The 21,899-nt window shown below is 36.1% G+C and overlaps 1 long non-coding RNA gene across 1 annotated transcript in view; it reads right to left on the bottom strand.

The window, feature by feature from the left end:
* The window catches only part of LOC121033048 (uncharacterized), an 85,899-nt gene that overhangs the window by 5,369 nt on the left and 58,631 nt on the right, over positions 1-21,899 (bottom strand). Inside the window, exon 6 of the long non-coding RNA XR_005791664.1 lies at positions 3,032-3,072. This is a non-coding gene — a long non-coding RNA (uncharacterized LOC121033048). The remainder of the gene's footprint in view (positions 1-3,031; positions 3,073-21,899) is intronic.

The raw sequence follows: 21,899 nt of genomic DNA, 5'->3' as shown, positions 1-21,899 counted from the left end.
TTCTCCCTCTCTCTCTCTGCCCCTCCCCTGCTTGTGCTCCCTCTCTCAAAATAAATGAATAAGCTTTTAAAAAAGAAAAGAATGATAAAACTTTCAGCTTGATCTTATTTTGTCACTTTATTTTTATAAACTGCAAACTTTAGTTGTATTTTTTTTTCTTTTTTGCATGTTTTCAGTTGTGTTGCTGCTTGTTTGGTTTTCCTTTTAAGTCCTTTAACCACAAATAGCTTTTTTTTTTTATTTTTTTTAGTGTTTACACTTGCCTGTTCTAATTTTAATCTGTTCTAATGGTCATGTTAAGAGAATATTGGCATTCATTTCTTTTTTTTTTTTTTTCAACGTTTATTTATTTTTGGGACAGAGAGAGACAGAGCATGAACGGGGGAGGGGCAGAGAGAGAGGGAGACACAGAATCAGAAACAGGCTCCAGGCTCTGAGCCGTCAGCCCAGAGCCCGACGCGGGGCTCGAACTCACGGACCGCGAGATCGTGACCTGGCTGAAGTCGGACGCCTAACCGACTGCGCCACCCAGGCGCCCCAGGCATTCATTTCTAAAATGGGACTATGAGTGTGTTGCAATGCAGTGAGAATTACAGTAGGAGTCAGGCAACCTGAGTTCTGGTCCTGGCAATCAAAACAGCTAATTGTATAAGTTGGGAAAACTCTATGGGACTAAAGTTGTTTATTTGAACAAATGAAGGTGTTGGGCTATATGATTGATAAAATTTAGGTTTAATTTAGCTTAATTAAAAAATATACATAGTAAATTAAATTGCATGTGGAAAAGAATGTTAAGAAACTAAACAGGTGAAATCATGATGCTTTTAGTTTATTATTGATTCTAGGATAATGTAATGGATTTATATACAAAATATGAATAAGAAACCAAACATCAAATTAAAATTAAAATTTTTAAGTTAAATTGAAGACGTTAATAGAGGTGTGCATATTTGAGAAAACACTTGAAGAAAAAGCTTTAGTTTGTAAAAAATGAATTTAACTCAGCAAATTTAATATACAGAAAAAAAATGTAATGTTCCTAAAAAAAAGCTCTGGCTTTTTTCTTGCCCTTCTGCTACTGGTGAACCGTACCTGAGCTCTGGAAAACAATGATGGTTAAGACATCTCCCCAAGGTTTTGTTATCCAGAATCGCCCTTTTCGTGTTATTGGAAAAAGTTTACCTTAACTACTCATGTGAGATAGATAAAACCTTCCGTCTATCCTTTCTCATGACCCCTCTAAGATTTGCAGATGACTCCCTTGTGTACCTGTGACAGGTCCCAAACAGACTTTTTCCCCTTTAGCCTGAACCTGCTGACTAAACCAGACATAGACCCTCCTCCTTCCCATTCCTTGTCTCATGAATGATTAGCTGAAATTAGAACTGTTTGTCCCCTGCGAAACTAGCTAGACACAAGGATAAACATTTCCATTTTAGCTAACTGACTGAGACTTCCTTGATTGAAAAGAAAACAAAACAAAAAACCAAGTGTAGATCACTCTACCTTGAACTTTACTCCTCCCTTTAAAAGTCTAGGGTAAAACTCCACAGTTTAGACACTGGTGTTTGAAGGTCTCTATTTCAATAGCCTGAATAAAATCAATCTCCTTACTGATTTGTCTTTGACATTGCCTTCTATTTTCTTCCTTTTCCTCATCTCTTTCTCTTTCTCTTGTCGTTATTGGATATCCATAGATTTTCTCAGGTTTTATTAAAGGTGAGGTTTGAAGCACAAAGAAGACACTTCTCTTGCCTTCCTGAACAGTTAAGAATGAGGAGTAGCAGATGTGCATGTGTCTTCTAAAATGAGAAAAGAAAAGATTAATTATATACTGAGAAGATAATGCTTCTGAACTGAATAGCATTTTAAGGGTCACATAGTACTCAGTTATGATCGAATAATTTAGTTTGGATCCATCATTAAGAAAGTTTGGATTTAAGATTCCCGATTATAGGTCCTTTAGAATAGCTGATGTTCAAAATTGTCAACTTAAATAAAAGTATTTATATGGGTTTGTGTGTGTGTTTAAAACATATTTCTGACTGTAATGTCCTGCGGATTAAAAAGACCCCAAATAGTGCAAAGTCAAATAAAAGGAAACACATGTGTGTGTATGTGTGTGTGTGTGTGTATGTCTGTCTGTAATGTATACAATCATACGTAAAGTATTCTAACCATTTTATCGAATTGAGGAAAAAATCCCATATATTTAAATTATTAATAGGTTCACAGTTTTAATGAAGTTCTTCTAGCTTAAGAATTATTCTATTTTATATTTCTTTAATCTATAAAAGTAACCCAGTAATAAAGAAATGCTTATTCAGTTCCTAGAATTCTTGATTTCTATAAATTTAACTCTCCACATGCTACAACTCTATAGCATCTTTACTTCTACAAGATTTATGGATTAGCAGATCTCAAAAGATTTCATTTGAATTGGTAGCAGAAAGATATAAACATTTCTATACTCTTATTATAAAGACAGCCTGCTCTTTCTCCTTGTGAAGGCACATTACTCTAAGTGATGAGTTTCATGGCACTACACAGCATGCTTTCTTGGATCAACACCAGCTCTTCAATCCCAATGCATCTCAGAGTGTATTTTTGATGAATAAATTACCAAACTAATGAGACACACTAAGAGGTTAAGGATTGATCAAGTACTTAATCTTTTTAATGAAGGGCACAGCATGAAACACATTCCTCCAAATAGATACAATAAACAATCTTCTAAAACCTAATTAGAATAAAAATACAAAGAAAGGTGCAAAGTCTCAGGATATGTCTACCAGATAATAACTTAGCATTTTCTGCAATAATGGAAAAGCTTTAAGTCATCAACCTTATTAATATTTGAATCAGGTGAGTGCCAGAAATGCACTGGGATACAATAACATTTTGTTTTGTATTGTTTTGTTTTGTTTTGTTTTCTGTGTCAGTCTGGAGATAGAAGTTGTGCTTGGCAAAATTAGTAACGATTTATTAGTAAAATAATAACAATAGAGGTGTACATATACTGAATACTTACAATTCTCCCAGCACTGTCATGTCTTACTTCAGTGAATTCTCCTAAAAATCATGAGATTACAGATGAGAAAACTGAACTGTAGGTAACGTAACTTGCCCAAGATCAATACATGGTAGGTGAGAGAAGCTGATTCCAACCCCACACGGTCCAGAGTCATAAACCATTAAAACAAGAAAATCATTAAACTATGTAAAAATTTTTTTTTGTCCTGGGTGTTTTTCCTGCAGAAATAAGTAAAATCACTTTAAGAATATTCCTTTCCTTAGTAATAAACAATTTGGAATGACAGTGATTTCAGTTTAACCCATATGACATTGTCAATGAAACTTCAAAAACATGGGTCAGCTATACCAATTCTATCTACTCTGGATGTTTGTCATTCTTCAAAGACAGAGATTGTTTCTTATTTGGTTTTGTTTTTTTTAATTTTTTTAAATTTATTTGTTTTTACATTCATTTTTTTAAATGTTTATTTTTGGGAGAAAGAGAGAGAGAGTACGAACAGGGGAGGGGCAGAGAGAGAGACACACACAGGATCTGAAGCAGGCTCCAGGCTCTGAGCTGTCAGCACAGAGCCTGATGAGGGCCTCAGACTCACGAACCATGAGATCATGGCCTGAGCCTAAATTGAACACTTAACTGACTGAACCACCCAGGTGCCCCAAATTTATTTTTTATTAAGGTATAATGAACATGCATTATATTAGTTTCAGATGTAAAATATAATGATGTGCTATTTGTATATATTGCAAAATGATCACCATAGTAAGTTTAGTTACCATCTGTCAAACATACATAGTTACAGAATTTTTTTCCTTGTGATAAGAACAACTTTACTCTGTTAGCAACTTTCAAATATGCAGTACAGTGCTATTAACTATAGTCACCATGCTGTATATTACATCCCATTGACTTATTTTAAAACTGAAAGTTTGTATCTTTTGACTTCCTTCATCCATTTCAACTACTCTCTACCTCCAGCCTCTGGCAACCATCAATCTGTTCTCTGTATCTATGAACGTGGTTAGGTTCCAGACATAAGTGAGATCATATAACATTTATCTTTTTTTTTTTTTGTCTGACTTATTTCACTTAGCATTATGCCTTCAAGGTCCATCCATGTTATGGCAAATGGCAAAATTTCCTTCATTTTTATGGCTGAATAATACTCTATTATACACACACATATCATGTTTTCTTTATCCATTCATTTGTCAAAAAAAAAAAAACAGGTTATTTCTATGTCTTGGCTATTGTAAATAATTCTGCAATGAGCATTAAGGTGCATATACCTTTTCAAGTTAGTGTTTTTTGTTTTCTTTTTTATTGTTTTTTTTTTCTTAAAAATATTTTTTTGTTAATTTTGAGAAAGAGAGAGACCAGTGCAAGCAGGGGAGAGGGGGGTAGAGAAAGAGGGAGATCCAGAATCTGAAGCAGGCTCCAGGCTCTGAGCTGTCATCACATAGCCAGACGCAGGGCTCAAATTTGGGAACCGTGAGACCATGACCTGGGCCAAAGTCTCATGCTTAACCAACTGAGCCACCCAGGTGCCCCAAGTGTTTTTGTTTTCTTGAGATAAATACTCAGAAGTGGAATGGCTGGATCATATGGTATTTCTATTTTTAGTTTCCTGAGGAACCTCCATACTGTTTTCCACAGTGGTTACACCAATTTATATTCCCATCAAGGGTTTTCTTTTTTCCATATCCTCACTGTTATTTGTTATCTCTTGTCTCTTTGATAGTGTCCATTCTGACTGATGTGAGGTGTTAGCTCCTTAGGAGTTTGATTTGTATTTCGTTGATGACTAATGATGTTGAATATCTTTTTTAAAAGTTTTTATTTATTTATTCACTTAAATAATCTCTACACACAACATGGGGCTTGAACACAAGACTCTGAGATCAAAAGTCACATGCTCCTCTGTGCCAACCAGACACACCAATGATGTTGAATATCTTTTCATATATCTGCTGGCCATCTCTGTCTTCTTTGGAAAAATGTCTCTTCAGATCCTCTGCCCATTTTTTAAATCAGATTGCTTGTTTTTTTTTTCTTTTTTGCTAGTGTATTGTATGACCTCTTTATATATTTAAGACATTAACTCCTTATCAGATATGTGATTTGCAAATATTTTCTTCCATTCACTAGGTTGCTTTTTCATTTTATTGGTGGCTTCTTTTGTTGTGCTGAAGTTTTTTTTAGTTTGATGTATTTCCACTCACTCATTTTTGCTTTTGTTGCCTTTGCTTTTGGTGTCAAATCCAAAAAATCATTGCCAAAACCTAAGTCAAAAAGTTTACTGCTCATGTTTCCTTCTAGGAGATTTATGGTTTTAGGTCTCACATTGAAGTTTTTAATCCATTTTGAATTAATTTTTATGCATGGTGTAAGACGGTCCATTTATATTCTTTTGAATATGGTTGTCATATTTTCCCTGCACCATTTATTGAAAAGATTATTCTCTCCCCACTGTATATTTTTGGTTTCTTTGTTGTAAATTAATTGGCCATGTATAGTTTATTTTGGGTTCTCTATTCTGTTCCATCAATCTCTGTGTCTGTTTAAAGGACAATGCCATATTGTTTTGATTACTATAGCTTTGCAATATAGTTTGAAATTAAGGAGCATGATGCCTCTAGCTTTGTTCTTCTTTCTCAAGATTGCTTTGGCTATTTGGGGTCATTTGTAGAATAACAGCTTTTTAATATATTTTAGTATGTCTTCATATCTTTTGGGTCCATGAAAACTCCTTCAAAATATGGCTTTGGAGCTTCTACAGAACTTGTTGGACTTTGAGAAGATTTAGCAAGTATTTTGGAAATCTTCTAAGTATATACTTACAGTGTGAATCAGTGAGGCATCTGTGACCTTGTGACCTGGATTTAGTCTTTTGGGTATCAGTTATTTTTGACATAATTTGGAATTTAATCAAATTTTTGAGTTCATAGTTACTTTTGTTTGAATTTAAAATTATGCTGTATAGCTTTATTGAGAGGCTTAGGGAAATAAAGGAATACATCATTTTTTTTCACAATACATCTTTAAACAATGGCAATAACTCAAGGGATCAAGTGACACATTCAATCAAGAAACCCATCTGGATTAAAAATATATATATACAGCAAAAGAGGTGGGACTTGAGAAGACTAAATCTAAATAAGAGCCTAACATTTGGGTTGGTGATGTACAAACTTACATAATGCTTCGTTTTTCAAGTACAGAGTAATAGATTATTACTTATTATTGTTAATTGTGCCATAACACTGTTGCATAATATACACTGAAGTCATATACTCTTATGCTTTAAATTTCACACCATCTGCTTGAGTTGAAAACTTAGAGTATATTGCTAACCGGATCTGCTCCAGATATCACTATGGTATTTAACAAGTCACAATTGTGTAATTCAGTTTTCATTCCATAGACTGTGAAATATTTTGTAAATCAATTTAACAAAGGGCTGTGGCCTAATTGGGGGGCATCAGGGGTTTTGCTCACTACTGATAAAAAACACGTGAGATAGGCCATGCAACAGGTAACAGGCAGAGAAATTAAACTAAACTGGATTTATCCAAAGTTGTACTGATCTCAAATTCAAATTTTAAATGTGCCTTTTTAGGGACACCTGGGTGGCTCAGCTGGTTAAATGTCCCACATGGGCTCAGGTCACGATTTCACCATTTGTGGGTTCGAGTCCCCATCAGGCTCTGTGCTGACAGCTCAGAGCCTGGAGCCTGTTTCAGATTCTGTGTCTCTTTCACTCTCTGCCCTTCCCCCCCTCATGCTCTGTCTCTCTTTCACTCAAAAATAAATAAACATTACCAAAAAAAACTTGATTAATTAAAATAGATAAACAAATGTGTTTTTTTATAAAAAAATCAGATCTCTATCCAGCGGACTGGTATCTTCCCAATACACCTTAAATCACTGATTAATGTTGAATTTCAATGGTGTGGTTCAAGGAATAAGGGCTGCAGTTTCAAATAGAAGTAACTGTGGTGTGCCCTTGCTGTATTTGTTCTAGCAAGAGGCCACCAGGTGCTTAGAAAGAAATCTACTTTTAGGAGAAACACGGGCCTAATTTATTATAGTTAAAAATACAATTAAATACATATTTCCAATAGTCTTGAAACAACGATCACATTGCCTCAGAGACAAGTATTTGGTTTTCATGGAAAATAATTTGTTTCCATGGAGAATAATAATTCATACTCTTGGATACAAAATCTTATTTAGTGAGTCATTTTCTCTTGTTTGTGACTCTGTGCTTTGGAAGAGTTACATTAGAACTGCTAATCAGTTTATCGCTGTAGAATACTAGAATTCCAGCAATGACTTCTAGTATAAACTTATTTTCAAACTGTGCTCTAAGAAGTACTAGTGATTCAGTGAGGACCATGCCGAGACGGATGGACAAATAGCTGACCTGCCCCCGTCCATACTGGGAGGCCAAAGCAGACGCTCCTTGAACAGAAAGCTAAAATGCCAAACCTGAACTCCAAGAAACTTTAAGCCCTCTGAGTTAGAATAGTAAGTAGAGGAACAGTCATGATATAACCTATATTCATTTCATTATCTTAAAACATTTCTTTCTGGAAGCATATGAGTGTGTTACACAAGTTGTTAGAAGATTTGAGTTAAACATCTGGTTTTGTATTTATCTCAATGTATGAACTTTGAGGGCTAAGCCTCCACATCTGTGAAAAAAGAATGCTGGATCATTCAAATCACCTCTAGCTTTAATATGAAAAATTTTAATAAAGTTAACACCAATGATTACAGAAAATTGCATTTGTCCTTTGGAGATTAGATTATAGCTCAGTTTTCCTTTATTACTAATAAATAATTACCTCACATGACACTGTTAGTCAACATGACATCTAATATCTGTATGTGAAATAAAAGCTTTCAATTATTCAGATATTTATAAATACCCTCATGTTTGTTTCCAGTGAATGGTATTTGTGACTAGGATTATTTCATTCTAAACTAAGAAGTTCTCGGGCCCACTGAACTATCAGTAGTGTCTGAAGCAGTTACTAGCTTCTGTAGAAGCCTGAAAGAACTTAAAGAATTCATAAACATTTCAAAGGTGTCCAATTATCTTTGTAGAGCACTCCGCAATTAAAAACCAAATTTGATTATATATAATTTACAGTTTCATTAATTAACAAATTTATAATTGTTTTTGAAAAACTTCATTGCACACAGTTATGGAAAACATAGATAATGTTTTCTTTTTTCAAAATATGTGACTCTCTATACTTATTAGTTTGTGGATTTTTATGACTATAAAACTTAGCATTTTTTCTTTCCCATTTTGTCTTTTAGGACTCTAAGTAATGAGAAGTAATGAGACTTGGCCATAAGTATGTTAAATCATTAAAACTTTAAATTTAGTATGTTTTCCTTTTAAAGGTCTACAATACTATTTTACAAAAAAAAATTAACATTTGGTGTTAAATTTTCCCTTTTCCCTTTATCTGAAAATAGCACAAACCATAAGTGTATACAGTTCAGTGAATCTTTACCAAGTGAAGGCACCCCTATAAACATATCAGAAAATAGAATATTTCCAGGAGCATGGAAAACCTTGTCAGTGTTCCCACCAGTCACTGCCCATCTCCACGGGTGATCTCCACCAAAAATTTAATATCATAGAAGACTACCTTATTTTAAACTTTATAAAAACAGACTGTGCAGCAACCCTCTGTCGTGTGTGACCTCCCTGGCTCTGCAGTTTGTTTTTTAATTTGTCCATGAATTTGTCAATAAGTGTGAATTGTTGGTGTGTATCTTTTGATAGTCAATAATTGGAAAATAGTAGTTAAACTGTTTGGAGAAAAAATGTTCTTACAAGTGATACACAAATGTCTGTTCCTCATTGTTATATATTATCTCCATCTTAAACAGGATTTTCCATACTAATATAATAAAGCTTCACTGAAAATAAATGATGTATAATCTGAGAATAATCTATCCATAACTATATGTAACAGGGTTTCTCTTCCCACATCTTTCAATTTCAATCTTTATCTTAAAGATTTCACAAAATATAGTTTCTTTCCTCACATAAATAATAAGACGTGCTGAATATTTGGGACCAAAAAGAATTTCATAGATGTGGCTTTTGAATTATAGAAGAAAGCTAATCAAATAGATGATATGTTATGCTAATTCCAGATTGGTATTTATACATGTTGTCTTTTTCACCTTGTATTTTGAATGTATGCCAATTTCATTTCCATTGCTTGACTCTGTCTAGGTTCTTTGGGTGGGGAGGCATCTATTTTTGTATCTCTCAATATTAGAATAACTGTAAAGCAAAGTACACTCTTACTGTTTCTGTTTGAAATGTATAAAATGCTGACATCTCCATTTTTCCAAATCATGCCATAAGTAGTCAAAATCTCTATTTTTGCATTTAATCTATAAAAAGATACCTTTAATATTGATTTTTGCCCTTGATTTTAAATTATATTATTTCTGAGGCATAGGAGTATTTCTTGTTCTGTGTAATATAATTACCTGTGTTATTCCCTTTAGAGTAAATGAACATTTTTGAAATATTCTTGAATTTTCAAACCAATAACCAAAGCTAAAGTATGAGATTTTCTTTTGCCAATAGGAAAAAATCTAAGAGAAACTGGTAACTTTACCCTAATCTTTAAATCAATACAGAACCATAGCCTAAGATTACTGAATTCTGTTGGATTGATAGGTAATACTCCAGGATGCAACATGGCTGACAACTTTTGCCTTGGAAACAGAAAAAAGGCCAATGGGCCAGAAAAAAGAAAAAAAAAAAAAAGGATAATCAACTAAGTAATTCCACCTCATGAGAAAAAATGATGAGATATATTAAATTCAATCTTTAGGCATTTTATTGCTAACTCTCAGAAAGTCAATATAACAAAGTAAATATAGTTTCTAGTTCTTTTTTTTTTTTAATTTGGTGTAGTTCAGTCTACAGAATAAATTGGAGGAGAAAATAAAAGGAACTATCTCTCATTTCTTTTAGTCATAGTTGGTTTGAAATTGTGCCACGAGGCAGACAGACATTTTGTCGGTAGAATTGGATCTAAGTGACTCAATAGTTTTTGTTCTACAAGGAGAATCTTTATTCGAATTCCCAGCCCTGTGTTTGTCTTTGTATATCACTTGGCTTAAAGGTATTTAACATCCTCCAAGCATCAGTGACGAGCATGTGCAAATACCATGTGTAAATTTCCCTTTCGGTCTGGGAAGTTATTGGTTAAAGTCATCCAGGAAGTATGGTAGAGATTAGTTTCCTTGTCCAGTCTTTCTTCTAAATGGCAGCCATGCTTGAGCTGTGCGGCAGAGGAAAAAGCAGAAAAATCAGAGAAGCCAGCAAGCAGATGGCTTAATTGTCAAGTCCATCCTATCCATCACTGGACCATGTGCTATTTTGGCAGTCCAGGAAATGTTATTTCTAGGAACAGCGGGAGCTGCTGCTAAAGCCAGCAAATACATTTTTGTGGTAACGCCATTGGCCAGTAACATTTAATGTCACAGCTAGAGATAACAAAATTTTATACCACAGGTAGTAGTATTAGGTATTTAACATCACAGGTAATGGTATTAAATATCTGCTATCACATGTAGTGATACAGATACCTTTGCTTCTTACTCCATCCTTAAGAAACGGTGGAACACCCACACATCCTTATGTGCCTTTAAAACCATTTTCAAAATGTAAGACATACTTATGGGTTTGATAAACATCATTATAACAATTATAGACACACTAAATTTCACTGGTAATTTCTATTTTTAACTTGAAAGCTATTAGTAATGTCTATTTTTTCCAGGATGATGGAAACTTACAATAGAGAACTATATTTGATCATAATCTGATAACATTCAAATATTCATGGTACATACCAGTTCACACAAAATGACTGATCGTAATCAGGTTAAAATGAAAGCTTCATTTTTGTCAATAATTGGATTTATATTGAGTAATAGGAAACCAAAGTGTTGAAGAGAGTAATATTATATCACTAAAAGAATCTATGTTTCATATATTTTTGCTGTTGTGCTTGAAGAAAGAGAGAGAATATATTAAGGATACTACTTTTAAAGTTCAGTTTGGCAAAGTAGTTACTATAAACACATTTGTTTTTAAAAAAGTAAGATTTAGGGGCGCTTGAGTGGCTCTGTAAGTTGGGTGTCTGACTTCAGCTTAGGTCATGATCTCACAGCCCGTGAGTTCGAGCTCCATGTCAGGCTCTGTGCTGACCACCCAGAGCCTGGAGCCTGCTTCAGATTCTGTGTTTCCCTCTCTCTCTGCCCTTCCCCTGCTCATGCTCTGTCTCTCACTTCTCTCAAAAATAAAACATTAAAAAAAATTTTTTTAAATAAGGTTTACATATATAATTACTGCCTGCAGATCTTCAAGAGATTTATAGAAGAGCTAGCCAACTTTTGGAAGGAGGGAAGAAAATATCTGTATATATGAACGGTATAGGGGCACCTCGGTGGCTCAGTCAGTTATCATCAGACTCTTGATTTTGGTTTAGGTCATGACCTCAACATTCATGAGATCAAGCTCCTCGTTGGGCTTTGCGCTGATAGTGTGAAGTCTGCTTGGGATTCTCTCTCTCCTTCCCCTTCTGCTCCTTCTCCGTTCACGTGCTCTCTCTCGAAATAAATTAATAAATGAAATAGATTTTAGTATAGAATGGTGTATAAACTGTTGTGTCTATTTACTTGGCAAACATCACTTGCTTTCCTCTAACAGGAATTTCATGTTTATATGGTTCCATAATCACCACACAGAGGAGGACCATTATAATAAAAAATACGACTAGTATACAAAAATACCATTAAAAGGAAGTTTTAAAGTTTTTTACATTTTTAAAATTTATTTATTTATTTTGAGACAGAGAAAGAGAGCAGAAGAGGGGCAGAGAGAGAGGGAGAGAGAGAATCCCAAGCAGGCCCTGTGGTGTCAGCACAGAGCCTGACTTGGGGCTCAATTTCATGAACGATGAGAACCAAATCAAAAGTCGGAAACTTAACGGATTGAGCCACCCAGGCACCCCAAGTTTTTACATTTTGAAAAACATTCTACCAATTCCTATTTCTGAAATATGAAGTCATATCTGCTAATTTAAATATAATTTAAATATTTCAATTTGTAAGTTTCCTTATTTTTAAAAAGGTATCAGTTAAAAAAAAAAAAGTTTTTGCGGATAGAGTCTCTTTTGTTCCCTTAAAACAGTTAAGTTAGTCCAAAAGCTATGATGATTTTAGTGAGGAAGAACAGGGAATTGATTACTTTAAGGTTCCCCACCTGAACTTGGAGGTCAAGGACAGTTGTGAAACAGAGGAGCAAGTGTTAGTTGTGTGTCAGGCATCTTTACGTAACTAAATCCAAGGTGCCTCATTCTCCAGGTAATGGGGTCTAACTTCCCTTCTCTTACCCAATCACGCTGAGCAGAGCCCTGTCTTCTAGTAATCCTCCCAGAAGCAGTCCCCGAGGCAAGAATTCAGGTGCAAGTGATTTGTTAAGGAAATTCCCCTGGGAGGAAGCAGGAGAGGCATTCACCTAAGCCTGTGGCATCAGTTGAATCCCAGATTCCGCCCCAGCCCTCAGGGAGCTCTGTAATGGTAATAACAACCCAGGGACTGTCCAGGCTTGAGGCAAAGGAGCGGAGCCTCTGTATTCTCATACTAGTCAGTCAGCCATACTGTTAGGGATGGTGGCTGGGCGGTGGGGGAATAATTTCCCCTGTACTTCTGGCTCCCCATAAGGGTAAGAGCTCCTCAGCAAGTAGCAAATACAGTCAGCTGCAAAGTGCACTGAAGCTGGGACAAGGTTACAGAGATCGTCCACCAGTCCGATTAGGAGGGCGCCATCAGTGTCTGCTACAGCTCCATCTTGCAGGAGTATGTAGGTCCAGCTCTCCCTCAATTATTTCTGAGGAATCCCAGTAAGAGCCTATCTCTTCCTGGCTGTCGCTTGTTTCCTGTCCCTTCACTGTACCTCCTCTGGTTATGCCAGTGTGCTCTCCTGACCATCTGGTGACTGCTGCTCCAAGCTGTAACCCTTCTTCCCTAGTTAGCTATGACCTGAGGGTGGACACAATCCCTTCTCTTTAATCACAACAACGGGGACTACAAGGCTGTGTGGTGAATAGACTTAAGTAAATATTTAAGATAAAGTAACAGAATTACAAAGTAGAAAAGGAAAACCTAACTGGTTCCTGTGTGCTATGGTTCTGCGATTCCTTAGACTGACCAGCCCTGGGCTTTCTCCCTGTTCTGCCTCTGTGTTCTTCAGATCTAACTTGCCCTCTATCCCCAAATAAGATAACGATACCCCTCTGACTTGTCATATTTAACAAACCATATTTAAGGCACTATAAGAAGTTTTTTTTTTAAGTTATAAATATTTTTTCATAGAAAAAAAAAGATCATTATAACATCATTTATTAAACAGAAATCTGAGAGTCCAGTCTCAAGTATGTTTGTGTAGAATAATCACTATATTCTTACTCTTTAAAGGAGTAGTGGCTATAGCCTTGCCTTACCTCTGCACCACTAAATATTTGTGTGAAAGGCTTGCCTAAGACATTTTAGCTTAGACCCTAGAATGCAGAAACTGTTGCTTTTTAAATATTAGCTCTGGGGGCACCTACCTGGTTTAGTCGCTAGAGCATGCAACTAACTCTTGATCTCAGCTGCTTTCTCCCTGCCCTACTATACATTACATTTAGTTTACATGTCATTGTAAATTATTTTATAGAAGAGGAAGGTAAGCCTGAAGACTTTACGGAATTTTTAGAAGTCACATGATTAGTACATGGCAGAACTAGTCTCCCATCATGCATCACTCATCTTGAAATACATCTTTTACACTATTCCACTCTTTTATTTAAGAAAAGGTTTTATAGTGACAAATGTTGTCTTATGTTTGTATACCATCTTGTGGGGGCTTTAGAGATCATTTGACACATAGTGTGGCCTCTTAGGATGTTTTGAAACACCATTCTCTGGTAGAAGAATGTCCCTGTTTATGAATCCTGCCTTACTGAGAGACAGGAACTAGACCTGGCCTTTCCAGGCTTCCTAATAGCTCGGGCACAAGAATATAATCCAGGAACTCAAATTTGAGGCTTTGCTACAGAAGAACAATGTAAAGAAGCAAACAGGTCCCACAGAACCCACCCCTTTGATAGAGGGTGGTGGTAAAAGTGGCTGGCTTTTAAGGGTAGCACAGGTGAAGATTCTGGCATTCAGTTCCAAGGGTCAATTCTGTAAGCAATACATTCATTTCCAAATTATTAATTTGGGGATACAATTCATGCTTACTTCTGTGGGTGTTTAAGAGAATTAAATGATAATTCATGGACAGTGCTTAAACTTATGCATAGCACAGAATATGCACTCAATATGTTAGCTTTTATGGAGATGATGATGATGATGATGGTCTCATTCTTCTTAAATCCTTCAATGGTTCCCCAGATTTTCCAGATAGACATCCAACTCCATAGCTTATGCCACAAAGGCCTTCAGGAGCAGGGCTTTGCCTCCTTTCTTTGCAAACCACTCCTGCCTCCACACAAGATACAGAGATTTTCATGAGTTACATCTATCTACTTCCAGTTTCTGAATATACAATATTTTTAAAAGTCTCAGTGCCTTCATGTATCTATCCTTTCCCAGAATTGCCCTATTCTGGCTATGAAATTGTTTTTCAAACAAAAACATTTCCAGGAAGATTTTGCTTACCAAATTTGAATTAATGCTCCTTCCACTCTCATAGTGTGGTATCTATTTCTCTATCTCAGCATTTAATACAGTATAAAGCCCTTTGGACTTAAAGATTTGTCACACTCCTACTGTCAAGGAGAGTACAGAATATGTCTTACTTGAATGGTTCTCCATACCATTTAATCTTAGAGAACATTATTGAATCAAAACAGTTTAATTGGAGACTTTTGGTAGAACACCTAGAGGATGCCGTAAGCCTGGTGTGTATTTGACAAATGCCTTTGGATGAACAGATGATGCATTTAGCTTTTAGTTTTTAAGATCAGTATTATTCCTTTTGTGAATTCTAACACGGAAGGGAGTCCTCACTAGTATTTCACCTGAGTTCTCAGGGCTGGCAATCGGGTGAGTGCTTAAATATGTTTACTGGGTATATGAATGTTTACTGGGAGAAAAAAAAAATCAATGAATGAATAAATTAAAAAATAGCCACTAGTTTCTAAATACTAAAGTGCATAATGATGGGACAAAAAAATATACCATGCTGAACTGATGAAACATATATTCTTTAAGAAGCACACTTACGGTTTTTTGTATTGCTAAATAAGTTGGATTATGATAAAATAATGCATCTCAAAATTTCATATATATTATGCTTACACAATTAAGGTTGGGATAAATTTTAAAATATTGAAAAACAGTTAAGATCAAATTGCTAACGTGAAGCTAAGAGAGAAAAGGAAAGGTTTCTCCTTGGAAAGATTCATTTTATTATAGGTAGTGCCTTAGCCCAGGGATCCATGTAACAGTAATTTTAAAGCTGTTGTTTTGATTGTGTACTGTTAAAGTCATTTACAAATAAAGTCGTTACCAGTCTCTTGAACAATGGAAGAGATAATACATTTAGAAAGTAAAGAGTTAGTTAGTGATGTCATCTATGGATACTAAGTGAACAGTGTAGATCATTCTTGAGCACTACCTTCCTTGGATCATCAATTAGACTTAATATTCTAGACTAAGAGTCTAGAAAAATAATTATTGCCCAGAGGTTGAAAGTTGCTTAATATAATGGAATTAACACAAACTAATCTCACAGGAGACTCACATATAAAAAACATTCTAATGAGTAGTTTCACATTACATAACTACACAGACTTGCCCAGTATTAGAAATTTTAGAAAACTTGAATTTGTTATAAAGGAGTTACTTGGTATATGTGAAAACACAACCGAGAAAGTAGAACTTACAAGGATGTCCTTTTTCTATCTAGGATGAATTATCCCCTGTTATAACAGAGCATATACCTGCAGTGATTAGAAAGTTCTTGTCCACCAGGTAAGGCAGGAAGGGGTAGAAAGATTATGATACTAAGTATATATTTCAGTTTATATAGAGGATTGAAAAGGGAATGAGCTTAAATGGCATGCATTGTCTATATCCCTGTAATTGATGAAGTAGTCCATACTTTGATTGGCTTAAGTTCCAATTCTAAATTTAGGAAACATATCACACTAATCAGAGAATTCATAGAGGTATATTTTATCTACCAAAAAACTCAGGGAGCACAATACAATTTCATTGTCATTGCTCTAGTGTGAAGACTCATTCTTAGATTTATGGCCCTTTTGGCTCTGTCATAGTTATATATGTTCTCCCTAACAAATGCCAATGACTCTTCCCTACAGAGATAACTTACCTGGAAATGTTTCTGAATGCTTCCGTTAAGTCGATCCATACATATAGTACATCGATTCTCTAACTTTGGTGAATATAAATATCATCCAGAATATGTAGTAGAATCTCATAGTTCCTGAAGAAACTCCATAGTTTCTCATTCTAAAGTTCAGGAACCTGAACTTTTAACAAGCACCTCAAACAGTATTTGGTAAGTAGTCCAAGAAACAGGATTTGTGAAAATTCTCACATAGTGATGTCACTGTATCCCGGAGCGTGTATCAATACCACTGCCCTTTGATGTTGGCTGTGCTGGTGTCCATTCCCATGAGATGCCTAACTGGGTTATGCTGGAGCTAATGATCTGGCCAGAAGGGTCAACTGGTGCCCACTGGTACAGTCACTGGTGTGTCAGACCAGCACATGTTCTGACAGGGAAAGCAACTATACTCATCAAGGCTGCCATGATGTACTGAGTGATTAGTATTTCAATATTTACCCCTGCTAATAGCACTTCTTGGTCTATTTCCTGAAGGAGAACCCTTTCTGACTTGCCTCTGAAGCAAACTTACTTTTTTCTCTCTCTGGGGAAATATTGCTACTCAGATATCCCAAGAAGCAAGGCAAATATTTTTCCAAGTCAGTAATAGAGTCTTATGATTTCTTTATAGGTAGGGTTCACATATGTGTGGCTAAAGTTTGATGATCAAATAACTCAGTTTCTTCCAGAGGCCAAATGGCCAAAAAATATCATATATAATATATATATCATATATATATCATATATAATATATATCATATCATATAAAAATATCATATATATATATGATTTAGAATTTAAGAATTTTCCTAAATATGAGTTGTCATAAAACAAGAAAACAAGAAATAGTAGTAGGAGAGGCAGCAGATTGCTTTGTTCTTTTCTTTTGTGTATCACAGAAAGAAAAAAGTTAAGCATTTACCTCTCTGAGATATATGAGATAATAGCTCATTGAGGGTGAAGCATGGTGGGAGTACATGGGTATCAAAAGCCCATCCAGCCTAGTGAACCTATTTATTTGTTCTTTTCCTGTGTTTAGATGTGGCAGTGATGAATGCTATTTTCACACAATACAATGCCTGTAACTGGCACTGGGACCACATTTTTTAATGAGCTGGGAGCAGCCATCTACTTTCATATCTTGGCTACTGTTCTACTTAACATAGACCTCGAAAAAAGCACATTTAGTTAATAAATGTTTAATCACATTTCATAAATGTGGTTTGTGGAAAGCTGTGCTCAAAAAAGTCTAATTTAGGCTATAAATTGTATGTATTTAACTTGATTTCAACAATCTATACTGTTTTATTTTGTAATATCTGCTTCTGAACATATAAAGCTCCCCTCTTGTTTTCTTGCTTTTTAAATTTCAGCCTTTGATTTAGATTGTTACTTTAACCTGCTCCAACTACTTACCTAAAGTGATTATTTTTATGATACACTTGGAAGCACTTGTATATCCAAATGCTAATTAGGCATACCTATATATTTACATATATATTTATAAGTATGTGTAGATATTTTAAATTGAGGTAAGATTGCTATATAACGTTATACTGGTTTCAAGTGTATCACATAAAATTTGATTTTTGTATATACTACAAAGAGATCACCACAATAAGTCTAGTTAACATTCGTCACCATACAATTGACCCCTTTCTCCCATGTTGCTCAACCCCAACTCCCTTCCCTTCTGGTGACTACCAATCTTCTCTGTATCTATGAGTTCTATTTGGATTGTTTTGTTTTTTATACTCTACATAATTGAAATTATATGGTATTTATTCCTCTGTATCACTTATTTCATTTAAAATAATGCCCTCAAGTTCTATTCATATTGTCACAAATGACAAGACTTCATTCATTTTTATGGCTGAGTAGTATTCTGGTGTGTGCATCGACCTATGCATCGATGTAAGTGGGGTATTAAAGTCCCCTATTATTATTTTACTGTTGTCAATTTCCCCCTTTAGGTCTATTAATATTTGTTTTATATATTTAGGTGCTTCTATCTTGGGTGTATAAAAATTTAAAGATGTTATTTATTCTTGTTGGATGGATCCCTTTATCATTATGCAATGCCCTTTTATTAAAAATTTTTTAAATGTTTATTTATTATTGAAGGAGAGACAGGGTGTGAGTGGCGGAGGGGCAGAGAGAGAAGAAGACACAGAATCTGAAGCAGGCTCCAGACTCTGAGCTGTCAGCACAGAGCTCAACGTGGGTCTCAAACTCATAAGCCATGAGATTATGACCTGAGTAAAGGTAAGGAACTTAGCTGACTGAGACACCCAGGTGCCCCCACAAACTTTTCTTTTTTAAAGTTTATTTTGTGTGATATAAATATAGATATGTCTGCTTTCTTTTTGTAAAGAAAATGTGTCCATTTGCATGGAATACCTTTTCCATCCCTACTTTTGTCTTTTAACCTTCATAGTAGTTTTATAAGTGGTTAATCTATTACCTTTACTAGATTTGCCTTTACCAGTGGCATTTTTATTTTCATATTTTTTGTATGTTACTTGTTAGAGCTTCTTTTTCAGCTTAAAGAATTCCCTTTAATATCTCTTGCTAGACTGGTTTAGTGGTGATGAATTCCTTTAGCTTTTGCTTGTCTGGAAAACTCTTTATCTTTCTTTCAATTTTGAATGATAAACTTGCTGGGTAGAGTATTTTTGGTTGGAAGTTTTTGCTCTCAGCACTTTGAATATATTATGCCACTCTTTTCTGGCCTGCAATATCTGCTGAAAAACCAGCTGACAAACTTATTGGAGTTCCCTTGTATATAACAAGTTGTTTATCTCTTGCTGCTTTTAAGTGTCTCTCTTTTTATTTAGACTTTGACATTTTAACTATAATGTATCTTGGTGTAGGGGCGCCTGGGTGGCACAGTCGGTTAAGCGTCCGACTTCAGCCAGGTCACGATCTCGCGGTCCGTGAGTTCGAGCCCCGCGTCGGGCTCTGGGCTGATGGCTCAGAGCCTGGAGCCTGTTTCCGATTCTGTGTCTCCCTCTCTCTCTGCCCCTCCCCCATTCATGCTCTGTCTCTCTCTGTCCCAAAAATAAATAAACGTTAAAAAAAAAATTTAAAAAAAAATAATGTGTCTTGGTGTGGATCTCTTTGGCTTTATCTAAGTAGGAACTTTTTGCACTCCTTGAAAATGAATGTCAGTCTTCTTCTCTAGGTTAGGGAAGTTTTCAGCCTTATTTCTTCAAATAAGTTCTCTACCACTTCTTTCTCTTCCTTGTGGTATCCCAATAATAATAATGTTATTTCATTTGATGTTGTCTTAAATGTTTCTTAAGCTACCTTCACTTTTTTTTTTAATGAGAGAGAGAGAGAGAGAGAGAGAGAGAAAGAGAGAGAGAAAGAATGGGGGAAGAGAAGAGGGAGAGAGCATGGAGCCCAATGTGGGGCTCAGTCCCACAACTCTGGGATCATGACCTGAGCCAAAATCAGGAGTCGGATACTCAACTGACTGAGCCATCCAAGTGCCCCAAACTACCTTCATTTTTTAAAATTCTTTTTTGTTTTCTGCTCTGTTTGGGTGAGCCCTATTGTTCTATCTTCCAGGCCACTGATCTATTATTCTGCTTCATTTAGTCTGCTGTTGAAGCCCTCTACTGTATTTTGCAGTTCAGTTATTATATTCTTCAGCTCTGTGACTTCTGTATGATACTTTCTTGGTGTTTTGTTTTGTTTTGTTTTTGTCTTTTTCTTGAAGTTCTCACCATGTTCATCCATTCTCCTGAGATTGGTGAACCTGTTTATGACCATTGTTTTGAACTCTATTAGATAAATTACTCCATTTCACTGAGGGTTTTTCTTGGGGCTTCATCTTGTTTTTTCATTTGGAACATATTCCTCTGTTACCTTATTTTGCTTGACTCTTTCTCTCTGTTTCTATGTATTGGACAAAACAGCTACCTCTCCTCCATCTTGAAGAGTGGTCTTGTGTAGGCAATGAACTTTATCATTCAACCTTGCTGCAGCTCTTGGTTATCTTTCAAATCTTTGTGATTGTCTAAGCTGCCCAACTTATTCTTAATAGTTCCCAGTTGTTATAGGTGTGCCAAGCCTTGTCAGTGTTCCAAAGGGAGAGATCTCAGTCAGCATCTAGTTTCAAGCTTATTGGAAGCCAGACTCTCAGGCAGCAGCTTTTAAAGTATGCACACAGGAGCACTTGGGTGGATCAGTTGGTTAAGCATCTGACTTCAGCTCAGGTCAAGATCTCAGGGTTCATGGGTTCAGGCCCTGCATCAGGCATTGTGCTGACAGCTCAGAGCCTGGAGCCAACTTTGAATTCTGTATCTCCCTCTCTCTCTACCCCTCCTCCACTCATGCTATGTCTCTCTCAAAAATAAAATAAACATTAAAAAAATAAAATATGCAAACATATATAGTCCTCTGAAACTACCATCATAACCTCTACTGGCCTTCAGTCCAGGTGATTTGAATATATCTTCTTGGTGACAGTGCAAAAAATAGAGCTCCTGACAACTGGATAATCTCTTTTCTGACAGGTACCAGTGAGATCCACAGAGGCCCAGGGAGAGTGTGACAATGGTATCCCCTGGCCTATGTTCCCTGAGATCACCTCTGTTAGCCCCTAGATGTGTGGTAAATCTGTATTTGCCCTTCAGCCTGAAGCTCCAGGACAAATAGGCCTTTTTCACTGGAAGACTGGGAGTTCAGTCTGCTGTCTGTGTTGTGCCCTGGGGATGGTAGCTTGCCAAGAACTGTCTTTATGATTGTTTTAGTCCAGACACATAATCCCTTCCCCTCCCCTAATCACTAGAGTCAGGTGACCAAGGGGTGTCCCCTGTGTGGACTACATAAATCTTCTGGCTTTAGCAAGCCCACTGGTGCTAGCAAGGGGTAATGAAAAGGCAAAATTGGTGTCAACCAATGCCTTTGCATCCAGAGAAAGTCCCAACTGATCCCTGCAGCCCTGGCAGATGCTTTGGGATTAGCTAAGAAATCTCCTTCATGTTTGGTCCAGGTGTTTTTCAAACTGTTGCTTTTGTACTGGTTCTCAGGGTGAGTGAATCTGTGATAAGCCCTTTGAGAATGGACTTTCCATTCCCCACAGACTTTTGTGTCTCCTGGCCCCATTGGTTTTCTAAGCTGGATGTTTTAAGGGATAACCCCTCCAGTGTGGACCTCAAGGTTGAGCTGCCTGATGTAGGAAAAAAACTCCTTGGTCCTCAAGGATAAACTCCATAACTGTGATATCCTTCCTGGTTGTGGGTCACTACACCAGGGATGGAGTAAGACTGTGTCTCTGGTTCTCCAACCCCTTTCAGTGTGGTCTTGTTAATCTTTGTTGTGCATGAGCTGTTCTACTAGTTTTCAGGTGTTTCTCAGAGGGAATTCATCCATATGAAGCTGTAGATTTGGTGTGTTTGT

The sequence above is a fragment of the Herpailurus yagouaroundi genome, unplaced genomic scaffold (assembly GCF_014898765.1).
Source record: "Herpailurus yagouaroundi ecotype Mexico unplaced genomic scaffold, PumYag 142, whole genome shotgun sequence".
In the NCBI taxonomy this organism is placed as follows: domain Eukaryota; kingdom Metazoa; phylum Chordata; class Mammalia; order Carnivora; family Felidae; genus Herpailurus; species Herpailurus yagouaroundi.
This window is presented reverse-complemented; position numbering and strand designations above follow the sequence as displayed.